Source organism: Cupressus sempervirens, chromosome 9 (assembly GCF_028749045.1).
Source record: "Cupressus sempervirens isolate cs-2001-9-10 chromosome 9, ASM2874904v1, whole genome shotgun sequence".
NCBI lineage: Eukaryota > Viridiplantae > Streptophyta > Pinopsida > Cupressales > Cupressaceae > Cupressus > Cupressus sempervirens.
In genome coordinates this window covers 261,904,276-261,917,116 of record NC_143126.1, presented here as the reverse complement: position 1 = coordinate 261,917,116, position 12,841 = coordinate 261,904,276, and positions in this window count along the sequence as shown.

Below are 12,841 nucleotides of genomic sequence, written 5' to 3'. Positions count from 1 at the left end.
TGTCCAATGTTAACTACATGTACTAGATACTCAAAAGTATCTCCCATAATCTTAGATGGTTAGAATACTCAACTAGCCATCCATACCAACTTGATCTTTCCACTATTTTTCTATTAGATACCACAAAAAACTGCTATGTTGACATCAATGACAAACTCAGTCATGAATGTAACATATCATCATAGTAACATATTTATAATATTCCCCCACAGGAATATCATTAGAATTCATGCTTTCAACATACATCATGCAAGGGCATCAAAAAAGGAGGGAAATAACCCCAACTTTAAAAAAATGCCATCATTTTTTTGCAGTATGGGATGATTACATAAACTATCGTCATTATTATTATTGTCAGATCATTAAGGTATGATCAGATAAATTGCACTCTCTATAATTATGTTTAAGATGGCCTGAATATTTTAGATATTACATTCTCATGAAGAGTAAGGCAGAAGCCATTTTGACCACCGAACTAATGCAGGGGCATTTGAGGGTCAAGGCTATTGACTTAGTGTGGGTTTTCGTCGAGATTTTCTTCTGAGGGTCATAACTTTTGACTTGGGTGTGGGTTTTAGCTGAAATTTTATAGGTAGTTGCATTAGAAGGAGTTATTTGGATTTTTGATTGAGCTTAGCTCAATAGGTGGCCATTTCAACATTTTTTTGGGAGCCTAAAATATCGTCTTGACCTCTAAATTTGGCTTTTTGTGTTTTTTCAAGTTTTTTTAGAAAGTTATTTTTGTAATAAATTTGATATCATATTTTTGATTTCGTTGATTAGTTGGAAATTCATATTACCTTAGTTGGGGGCTTTTCTTGGGAAAATTAGGATTCATAGGATGAGTTTTAACAATTACCAAAAATGGAAAAATTTGCCAAATATGGTAATTTTCAAAATTCTAATAAGTAGGTGTTTTATATCATTGTAGAGGTAGAGTAGAGTTGTGAAAGTTCTAATGAAGAATTATGGTATTCTAAAACATTTGTCTTGTGTCAAATTCTAATTTATTCTTTGATGAGATTGGGTTACATCACAAACACACAATTTTTAGCCCTAATTTTGTGATTTCTTGGGTGGTGTTTTTCTTGCAAATGAAAATTATCGAGCTTAGGGAAAGTGATATAATTGAGGTGAAAGTTCTTATGGGTGGGGACCTTAATAGATTGGAGCACATGAAGATGAAGGATTTTTACAAAAGGTAGGAAATTGGGATAATGTTGAAGGAAGGGTGGTTTGTCCCATACATGCAAACCATAGCTGGCTATGATGAGAATTGTTCTCAAAAATTCATCAACAAATGGAAGGATAGGAGGGTCACTATCAATGGTATCACCTTCTAGGTGAATGAGGAGACCATAGCTATGGTGACGAGCCTTGACATAACTAGCAAGAAGTGGTAGAAGATCATGAAGGTGATAGATGAAGCTAGCCTATCTAGTTTTTTCATAGGTGACAAAGCCCTAGATAGGTATTGAGTTGGTTTTTGGAGGGATAAGTTACTAGAGTCCTGGGACAATGTGTCCCTAGTCATAATGAAGTATCTTACCCTGGAAGGTAGATATGACGTGCATTATTTTTACCATTTCCCTTTGCTTAATCACTTTCATAATTGGGAGTTAGTCTACATCCCCTTTTGTCTAATGCATGCCCTAGAAGAGATGGTTATAGATAAAGAAGAAAGGGGCTAATTTTACCATTTTCTACAAAGGGCTCATGTTCCATTTATTTTAGTTCCACCAAGCCCTTTTCCCTCCCAAAGTCATAGCCATTGATAATTTCCTCTCCACTAGTGCCCCCCTTTTCCTTGAGTTTGTGGGTGGTAGCTATGCCCCTACTCCACAACCCTCATCATGCTAAACCCTGGTTAAGAGTAGGAAAAAATCCTATTTTTGGAGCCGACCACCAATAAAAAATTAAAATTGGAAAGAGAGTGGAAGTGGAGATTGGAGACTCAGATGAGGAGTGCCATGGGAATAGAAGAAGATTGAGTAGGCTTTCTAAGACCAATGGTAGATTTAAACAAATGGCTAGACACTCTCAAGAGGAGAAGGAGGAAGGGACTAATTTAGAGGATAGTGTTAGACCTTGGGGGATGATAAGGAGAAGTTGAAGGAGTAAATTGAAAATAAAGAGGTGGAGAAATAAGATGACATTGTGGATGGTACATGGGATTTTGAGGCAGAAAAACCTATCAAGGACCCTTCCCAAGACCCCACCCATATTTCTGCCACTTTCACCCTATTATCTATTGCTAAGCAGATAGACCCAAAGGATGACAAAGCCTCCCTTGATACTATTTATTCCCCTATTAGGCCTAATGGTTTGGAAATCTTAAGGGCTCCCACTATTAATTTGGATTTGCAGGATAAGAGTAAGTCCCCCATGAATTGCATCAATGAACTAAAAATTGGTACTATGGAGGAGGTGGTTGTTACTCCCCAAGAAATATAGGAACTGAAGGATCGATGTCATGCACTAGAGGAAGGATTCACCCTCTTCTCCAAATTCTCCTTGAAAGTGACACATGCGGTGGTGACTACCCTCTAGCTGCTAGCTTACAAGAAGGAGGAAGGCCTAGGTAAAGATTATTTGAAACTGCTCTACAATTTCCTTGCAGAGGACTGGGCTAAGGTTCTGCTAGCTGGGAAAGGTGAGAAGAAAGATGCCAATTAGTGGTCTTTCTAGTGCCTGGTGTTTTTTGGTTATCTACTGCTAGTTTCTCTCTATCTGTTTTGGATGGTTTTGGTTTTTTGGTGGAACTTGGGTATGGGCTATGGGTGGTACAATGTAGTGACCACCTACATGCCTTTTGTTAATCTGTTAAAAATTGTTAGTTTTCAGAAGATGAACTCTAGTACCTTTATTTTACTACTATTTTTGATGTAATGCATTAAAGGGTCTATTTGGTTTTTTGCTGGTAGTTACACCACTACTGTATAGGGCCAACCCCCTTGTTTTGGCTATTTTTATATAAAAAATATGCATTTCATTATTTTCTTTGTACAAGTCAATATTTATTTTAGGGGTGTGTTGAGCGTGATCATGAGATATCATCATTAGGTTTTAAAAGACAGAAATCAGTAATCTACAAATTGGCATGAAATCCCTTAATGAGCTAAAATCATCCTTAGATTTTATGAATACCATGTTATGTATATAATTTTTTTAAAATTTAAAGAGAGATAAATTATTTATTAAAAGTGTTTTATATTTATCAAAGTTAGAAGAAAAAATATGTTTAAGCCAAAAATAAATAAATAAATAAATGTTTAGTTTAAAGAAGAAATTGTTTGACTCAAGCTTAATATTAATATGTAAGTTATTACTATTATTTCAAGGTATCTTTATTTTTTGATTCATTCTTACATATATACAAAACATAGAATAATAGATAGATTATTAAATTATTAAAACCATTAAAGGCATTATTAAGACAAAGGATTCTAATCTACTAGGTTAAAATCCAACTTGTTTGGATTGAGAAGACTTAGACAAGATTAGAGTCAACTTCCTCTAGACCATATCCTTCTTTGGAAGATCTTATTTATAATCTTCATATGTCTACGATTTTTAAGGGAGTCTCTCAACCAAGGAACCATATAATCAATTCAATAAATTATTATATTTATTAAATCAACTAATCCATACTTATCAATAGTTTTTTAAAAATTTAATTATAAATTTTTACTCATTATTAATTCCTTAAAGCTTAAGGTTCAATGACTTCAAATAACCTGATGGTCAAGAACCTCTATTAGCAACTCCAAGGTCATGGGTTTGAAACCCTGGCCTGACTTATTGATTTTAATTTCAATTTTAATTATTCTACTTAATTTCACATGACAAAACTAAATTCACTTTCTCTTATACTCAAGGAGTACAAGTAACATGATGATGCTCCACTAACTCAGTTGCTAGGAGGCCCTAGGTTTGAATCACTAGAAAGTATGCTAGTATTTTACTAAGTTATTCTATTTTATCAAACATTTATACACACACACACACACACATATGTATGTATGTATATATATGTATATATAGAAATATACATATATATATGTATATATAGACATATACATATATATATATACATATATATATACATATATATATATACACACATATATATACATATGTATATACATACATACATATATATATATATGTATATGTATATGTATATGTATAGATGTATATGTATATGTATATATATATATATATATATATATATATATATATATATATATATATACATACATACATACATACATATATGTATATATATATATATCTTTGAAATATTATTTTTTGATCTATTACTAATATTACTAACACATTCACATGCCTAAATCTAATTATCATTTTCACAAACACTTAGTTAATTTTCTCACCAATATATTGATTGGTATATTTATTTGGATGTATATGTGTGTACACATGATTAAGAATAACTAATAAGGTGGGTTGGGGGGTGGGGTGAATCAATTATCCTCAAGTCTAGATGTACCTATAGACGCTAAAAAATGGTTCACATCTACGGTTTCATCACTTCTTCATACTAATTTGTCCCATTTTCTCATTCTACTAACTCTGATCTTTTGGCCAGATTGACCATATTTTTTCATTTGTATCCTCTTTCACATTAATTTTATGTCATTTCAAAATCACTTCAAATCAACTTGAAACCATTTCATATCAAGTCAGAATCACCCCAAATCAACTTAGAATCACTTGAAATCAATCCTAATCATCACAAAGCATATCAAACATCCCAAATCAATCATCATTTATTCAATCCTAGGTATTGTTGTGGTTTTCAGTGCCTTGGAAACCTATCAACCTATCAATCTTATCAATCTAGCCTTAGTACTATCGTGGCTCTCAGTGCTAGGTCAAACTATCATTCATGTCATCCAATCTTTGACATTTTTGAGGCTTTCAATGTCAAATCATGACATCATCAACCATTTTAATAATATTGACAGTGTTCCTCGATGTTATTATGATCAACCTTATCAATCAACCTCCATCTTGTAGCATTTACGATGTCAATTAAATGTTACATATCAATCAATTCATGTCATGTGTCCTTGGCATGTTATCAACTTTAATCAATCAATCTAACCATGGCTTTGGTCTACTTGTCATCATCTCATTTGATCTATATCATCCTCACATTTTCATCAAAGGATACGGTCACATTCATTTAACCAATTTGGCCAATCATCTACTAATTTTCTCTATAAGATTAAATAACCCATAATTTAATCCTATTATTCTTTCTAATTATCCTTCCTAATTTCCATCCTTAATTAATTAATTGATTCATTATTCACAAACCTTGGAAATTCTTAATTTGCTAAGTCACATTTTCCTTCATTAATTCCATTTTCTACTAATTCTTATTTTGTGGAGTAAAAGGATTTTTAATTCAAATATTCCATCCAATATTGCATCATAGTGACACTTGGATATGACACCTCGTGGATTCTCCTTTGACATTTGGATAAGATGTGTCATAATTATATATTCTTATTCTCTTACGCATGTCCCTATTTGGCTTATTTGTCATAGATTCTTGGCTTTAAGTGGGTTGAGGTGTCTTATGATGCATCATAGATTCTCTTCCATGTTTAGCCAAGTTTGAATTCCATGCATCATAGAATCTTACAATTGGCATATTTTGTCATATGCGCCATGGATTCTCAAAGGAATCTCTTGCCACATCGCATATGTAAGGGTGACAAATCCAATGCTCTCATCCTACATGCCAATTATAAAATGAGCATTTTTCCTCTCATTTCTGGTCTTGGAAGTCTTGGAAGTTTTTAGGTCCAAATTCTTGAGTCTTTGAGTCCCTACTTCTTTTCTTTTTTCATTCTTGCTCTCACACTAAAATCAAACTTCTAGTATTCTCATGGCATTATCCCTATCATAAACTTGGCTTCAGTGTTGTGTGCACTATAGGAAAGTTGGAGCTACATCATTTGGAGAAGAAAGAAGGACATGGGAGCGACAAATGAAAGAAGGGGTTTCTAACCTTGTGTTTGCTTCTTTTGATTAGTTTGGATTTCATGGTAGACTAGTGGGTGCTAACGTATGTTGATTGAGTTTTGTGATTTTCTCATAGTATGTTATGCATTTAGCCCGTTCTCTAGTTGCTATAGTACCAAATAAAATTTTACAAACTTCAAACAACTTAATCTAATTCATTAAATAAATTGATCAATATAGAATATCATCAATAACTTAACATTCTTCGCTCTTTGTTCTATATATGTATGTTGATTAACAGTAAATAAACAAATGTAAAAATAACATGCATAAAGTAATATTCACACAAGTAAATAACACTTTGACACCAAGATTTAACATGGAAACCCAAATTGGGGAAAACCACCAAGCAACATGCTACCACTTTTTCACTCTTTTGAAGTGAGCTTGGTTAAGAGCCAACCCTATTAAAGGTTACAAAATAAACTGTCAAATGCAACCCTATTAAAAAATTTAATCACTTGTTAGGAGTATCCTTGTTAGAGGACTTTAGAATATTCCATTAGAATGTCACATTGATTAAATGATTTGCAAAATGACTTATAGGTCAACCTTGATTAAAGGATTTTTACTGTCACAATGGTTAGAAAGAAACCGCAGGTTTGATCTGTAAAAAATAACTCACTTTACAAGTTTAGATCTCCATTTGCTCATTTTTTAGTTCATTGACTAGCCTCCATTATCATCTCCATCATTGATATGCTTTTTGCATCCTCAAGCAATCACACTTCACTATTTTCTTTACTTCACCTTTGCTACTCTATTCTTCATAGGTTCTCCTTAAGATCACCAATCAACAATGAACCAAACTTAGAAAAAATCTCTCATACCTCGTTAAATAGGTAATTTTGGTAATTTTGATCTTTTTATGTATAGATCTCAGGGTTAGGTAAGATTCCTTGAATCCTTCCATCATTTTGTTCTCCTCTTCTTTTATTGATACTTCTAGAACTTTCTTATCAAATCCTTGCCTTAGATTGTATAACAAACTCTCATCATGCATTAAATACATTATCTCATCAATCCTTATCATCTACACATTTTGACTAATCCAAAAAATTCAATTGTTTTAGGCTTAAACTTGATTATTTCACAAATTATAATTTTGTTGTCACTCAACAATCACTAAGTTCTTCTTCTCGGTTATCACTGTGTAGCTCTCCATACACTATTCTATTTCACTCAGCTTTTACTTTCTTGCTTAGCCATTACTACACTCAATTGCTATTATAACTTTCTCAACTTCTACTTAAGTTCCTTAATCTTCTATTTCAACTCCTTCATTGGCTGACCAACACTGATACTCAGTCAAGCTTAGAATTATACTCTACTTCATGTCATTTCACTCATAGATCATTTCACCTGTCTTCTTTACTTCATCTGATGATTAGACAACACATTATCTTGTCAATGACTAACTTATCAAGTGCCCATTTTAATCCCATGATACTTAACTTTTCTTCTCAACAACATTACTAGCTCACCTTTCTATTTCCTCTTTTCAAATCCTCTTCATCAATCGCATGATATGGCACTCTACACTATTAGAAAATATCTCTCCAATAGGCTTGACAATGTCTCACCATTAGGTTTGATGTTAATGACAACATAAAAACTATTCCAATTGTAGTTTCCAACAATATGCTCTTATAAATATACTTTTAAAATACCAAAGTAAGGATCATCCACTAAATATTTTAAAACTAATCGTTAGTAAAAGAACAATCTACAAGACACACAAATCTCAACTCTAACATCAAATTTTTACACAAAAATAACACATAGTCCCCAAAGTTGAGTATCTAACTCCCTAACATAATTCTAGGTTCAAGGGTGATTGTGTGGATCATGATATTATCCCCAAATCATTTATTCAAGGATTTTAAGGCATACTTAGACCTATATAGTTAGATGGAGTCAATGTTTGGTACTTGCACACAACTACATCATTGACTGAAAACACACACACACACACACACACACACACACATACATAAACATGTGAAGACAATAATATAAACAAGGAAGGAGGAGTGCAGTATCATGTTGAAATCTCATGAGAGGGACTCCAACTTCCTCTCCTCTTTTAATATACACACCAAACATAGTACATATGCTTGATGGGTTAGCGGCATTAGCTAAACTCATAATCATAAGATAAATAAGTCATATTCATAATATCAATGTAATTACTTTTTTAAAACCATATCCTAATATCATAGCATGAAATATGATCTATAACATGATACTGATTAGAGATCTAAACATCCAAATGCAAATATCAAATCATATAATAGTGTCAACAAGGAGGGCATCACATAGGGTTCTAACTCAACCCAACCCCTTACATATCACTCCTACATCCTTGCACATGAAACTTGTCACAAGGATACAAATTTGAGAAAGAACAATCCATGTGCTTTACCTCAAATGCATCTTGACCCTTCCTCCACTTTGCATCTTAACTATTCAATCCACCTTCCTTTGAACTATAACTTGAGCTTTCATCCCCTCATAGATTATATACCATTCTAAACAAAATCACAATGTCAATTTTAGGCCAAATCATAGTGAAACTTAACCTTATAATGCTAAAATCCTTACTCATCTATGAAGCTTGAGCATACTTGGAGCACACATTCCAAATCATGTACACATCTATATCTATATGTACTCATTAATGAATATTCTTCAAGATCACCAATAATCATTCTAGTTATATTTACAATATTAAGAATATGTATATAAAGAAATTATTCACATATGAATATAAAAACATAGTCTATTCCCGTTACATGCATATAAAAACATAATCCATTTCCATTACATGCATCACAACAACATAAACTATTAATTTAAGAATTCTTATAAACAATTGACAGTTCTTATAAATAATTAAATAACTTCAAAGTGTAATTAAATCAATACATTTATATTACATAATTAATCACTCTAGAGTAATCATTTTTGAGGATAAAATGTATCATACAAATTTGTTATTTCTTAGAGAGAGTATCACACTTTCTTTATTTCCTTCAACTTCACTCAGTAGTCACTCACACTTCTTCCAAATTGGAAGTAACTCCAAATTTTAATGAGGGTAGTAGATAAAGACTAATATCATAACCATACTAGAACCATTCTAGAATCATATGAATTTAATTTATTTTTTGTTACATAAGTCACTTGTAAGACTCTAGAGACCCTCACAATCTATTTATAAAGTTATGACATATAAGCAATCATTAAAGTGCAATTAATCTATTAACAATCAATATCTACAAATTAATAAAAATAAACCATTCTAAAAAGATAAAAGATTGTTGAAGAATATCTTAACAATATTAGAATCATATGAATTTAATACATTTCTTATTACATAATTACATAAGTCACCTATGAAATTGTATAGACCTTCACCATCTATTTATTAAATAATAACACATAAACAATCAGTAATATACAATTAATCTATTAACTATCAATACCTACAAATTACTTAAAATGACTTTTTAAATTAGTAAGCATAATTTCAAGATTGGAAAAAGTATAAACAATATGATGAATCATTATCAACTATCTTATAATTACCAATGCACAATGTATCTAGAATTCTACCATTTCTCCAATTATAAACAAAATTAACCCTACTTTGCTATATAAGGCAAATAAGTCTAATACAAATGAAAAAGTGTTAACCAAGACATTTAACCCCATAATCTTTTATTCAATAATAGAAAACATCTACAATTGATTGATAATCTACTTATATTAGGGGTCATCACCATGTGTTACAAACACATTTCTTCTTGAGAAGATACAATTTGCTTTTTCTTCAACTTCGTATGCTTTCTTTGGTACAACTTTGTTTGAATAAAATAATAATAAATGATTCCATTCTTGCTTGGATTTATGAATACTCCGTTTGTATGTGATGGACTTTCAAAATATAAAAGTGTTGAAATAGTAGTATTCAATTTTCTCAAGAGCCAAGACAATTGTAATCACGTAGAACCCAAGAAAGTTTTGTTTTGTTGTTATTACTGAATTTCAATGTTTTTGCTTTTGTGGCGATCATTATAACTGTTGGGTCTTGTGTTTTTTTAGTAAAAGTTAAAAAATATATTTTGCCAACTTTTTGTTTAATATGGGAGGACAAGCGTAGCAATATTCACTCCACAAAAGCTTATGCCTTGGTTCTATCATTATTGTGCTTACTATCATCACTTCACAAGCTTTTGTTCTTATTTTACCAATCACCATCATCAAGACAATGATGAATGTGCAAAATTCATTTAAAAGAGAGCAAGATTAAAATGAATGTTTGATATATTTTAATATATTTTAGATTTTTATAACTTAAATAAGGAGGGATTAATTGTAAATAATTTTGAAGATAGTTGTTCATTGGTATAAGATGTTTGCATTGTATGGATAATATTTTCTATAAAGTAAGACATATAATTCATGAAATTAGCAATTATGATTATTAGAGTAATAATGGATGTACCACTTAATCAGTAAATATAGAGAAGATTGATTTTTTTCAATAAGGAACATTTGTCAATTCTAAATGAAACTACTATAAAATAAGACAAATTTTCTATTTTTTGTTGTCTCGTTGATGAATTTAGGGAAACATGGTGTTGTACAACATAATTAATGGGAATATGAGATTGTCTCCCTTGTGTGAGTTACTTGAGTAATATTCACTCAATACAAGACAAACTTATTCTAATTTTAGTAGTTATGTTTCGGATGAATCATGATTGTACAAACTAATAAAATGGAAAAAGCGTTTGTTTTCCCTATTTGGGTCAAAAAAATAGTGTCCATTATTATGTAGGACAAATTTCTTCTAATTTCAAGAGTTTCAATTACCATACCAAAACAATATTGAATGTCCAATTCAATTGTACTCATTTTAAAGTGGCCTAGATAACACTCATTATGAAGTAAGACACAACTCTTCTAATTTTAATAGTTGTGATCAATGTGTAGTTCAATAGATAAATGAAATTATTAATCCTTTAAACTCAAGCAATACTAAATGTACAAATCCATTATCTCTTAAGTTATACAAAAAACACCTACTACAAAAGAGATAAATTCTCCCTATTGAATACTTGTAAATAAAGTATAATACAATAGATAAACAATTACCATTCTTTAAATTAAAACAAACAATAACTATAAATACAATTTATGATAGAAATATAATTCAATTAATAAATTAATAATAATTAACTTTCTTTGATTACAATATTAAACATAATTGAAGCCAAAATTCTATTGAATTTACAACCCCACTTGATGGAGATAAAAAAAATAGACTAGTGGAATGATAAGACAATCACCTAATTGATGTTTTTATTTAACTATTATATGCATTATGTGGTTGTCATCTCAGACTAGAACGTTCTCTAGTTTGAGGTCTCTATATACAATGCACATCATGTGGAGGTACTCCAATGCTAACACAATTTTTGATGTGTAGGACCTACAAGAGCATGGGGATTTGAACTCGTGACCAATAGAAGAAATCAATATAGAGGAAAAATGGGTTACTAGATATACATTATGAATGAGAAATAATATAGTGTCACACATTGTGTTAAGTTTAATTGAAGAAATGATGCAAAGATGTGACTAATGTGGAACAGATAAAATAATAGGGCTAGTGTTGTAACCAGGGATTTGGATTTATAGTGAGATATAGCCCAAACATGAATAAAAGTTGATGCCTCTACTGGTACATGATGTTGATTTCTACAAAAGAAATGTAACTAAACACAAGTTAGGATTTTCATTTTAATAAATATGACATTGTGGAGAAGTGATGAAGGACAACTTATTTTTGTGTGGACTCAAGTGAGTGTCATACAATGTTAATGATGTTGGAAATTTAGAGAAGGCTAGGTGACTAAGGGGCACCGGGGGGGGGTTGGTGGGGTGTGAATCAAGAACTAATAAAACTTTAACTTTAATCCACCAATTAATCCTTCATAAACTAATCTGATCTAACTGCATGCATGAAAGACTTTCATAACACTTGACACAATAATTGGTAACCTAGAAACTTTCCAAATAGAAAGTAACGTTAGGGTACGGATGATACCCACAAGCTTTAGTATTGTAGTATACAGTTGGCTTATCAAGGTTTACAAATGATCATTGCTGATGATCTTCCCTATTAGGAGAAATAAGGACTATTAGGTCCACCTTGTAAAAGGATTTATACAATACAATGAAGTATGCACTTGATTAGGAGATTATGCATAAGACTATTAAGTCCACCTTGTTAGAGGACTTGATTGATGCACCTATCATGATGAACTAGTATCCAATCTTTGCTCTACAACTTAGTTTGCTGAATGAGATTCCTTTGATGTAGAATGATCACCTTAATGTGATGGATGACGATTTAATTTTCCTTATATTGCTTGTATCCTTTAGTCAATCTTCAAGCTCACATGTTCTTTATATACATACATATTCGCTTCTATATCATTTGGATATGACAAGATACCTCTCATATATACCAATCCAAATAATTACCTTTTGGAGTCAGCTATAATACCAAATTAAACAATCTTTGGCTCAGTGTTGATACTCAGGTTTAGAAGTCCACTCAAGTGATATACTGATACTCAACAACACAGTGAACTCGACAATCTCTAGCACTCATTTGACACTAGTGCACAGTCTACATTGATCACTCAGGAGTAGGTTTGAACTTGGTTGGTTTTTTGAAACATCATGATTTCAAATTACCTTGATGAGA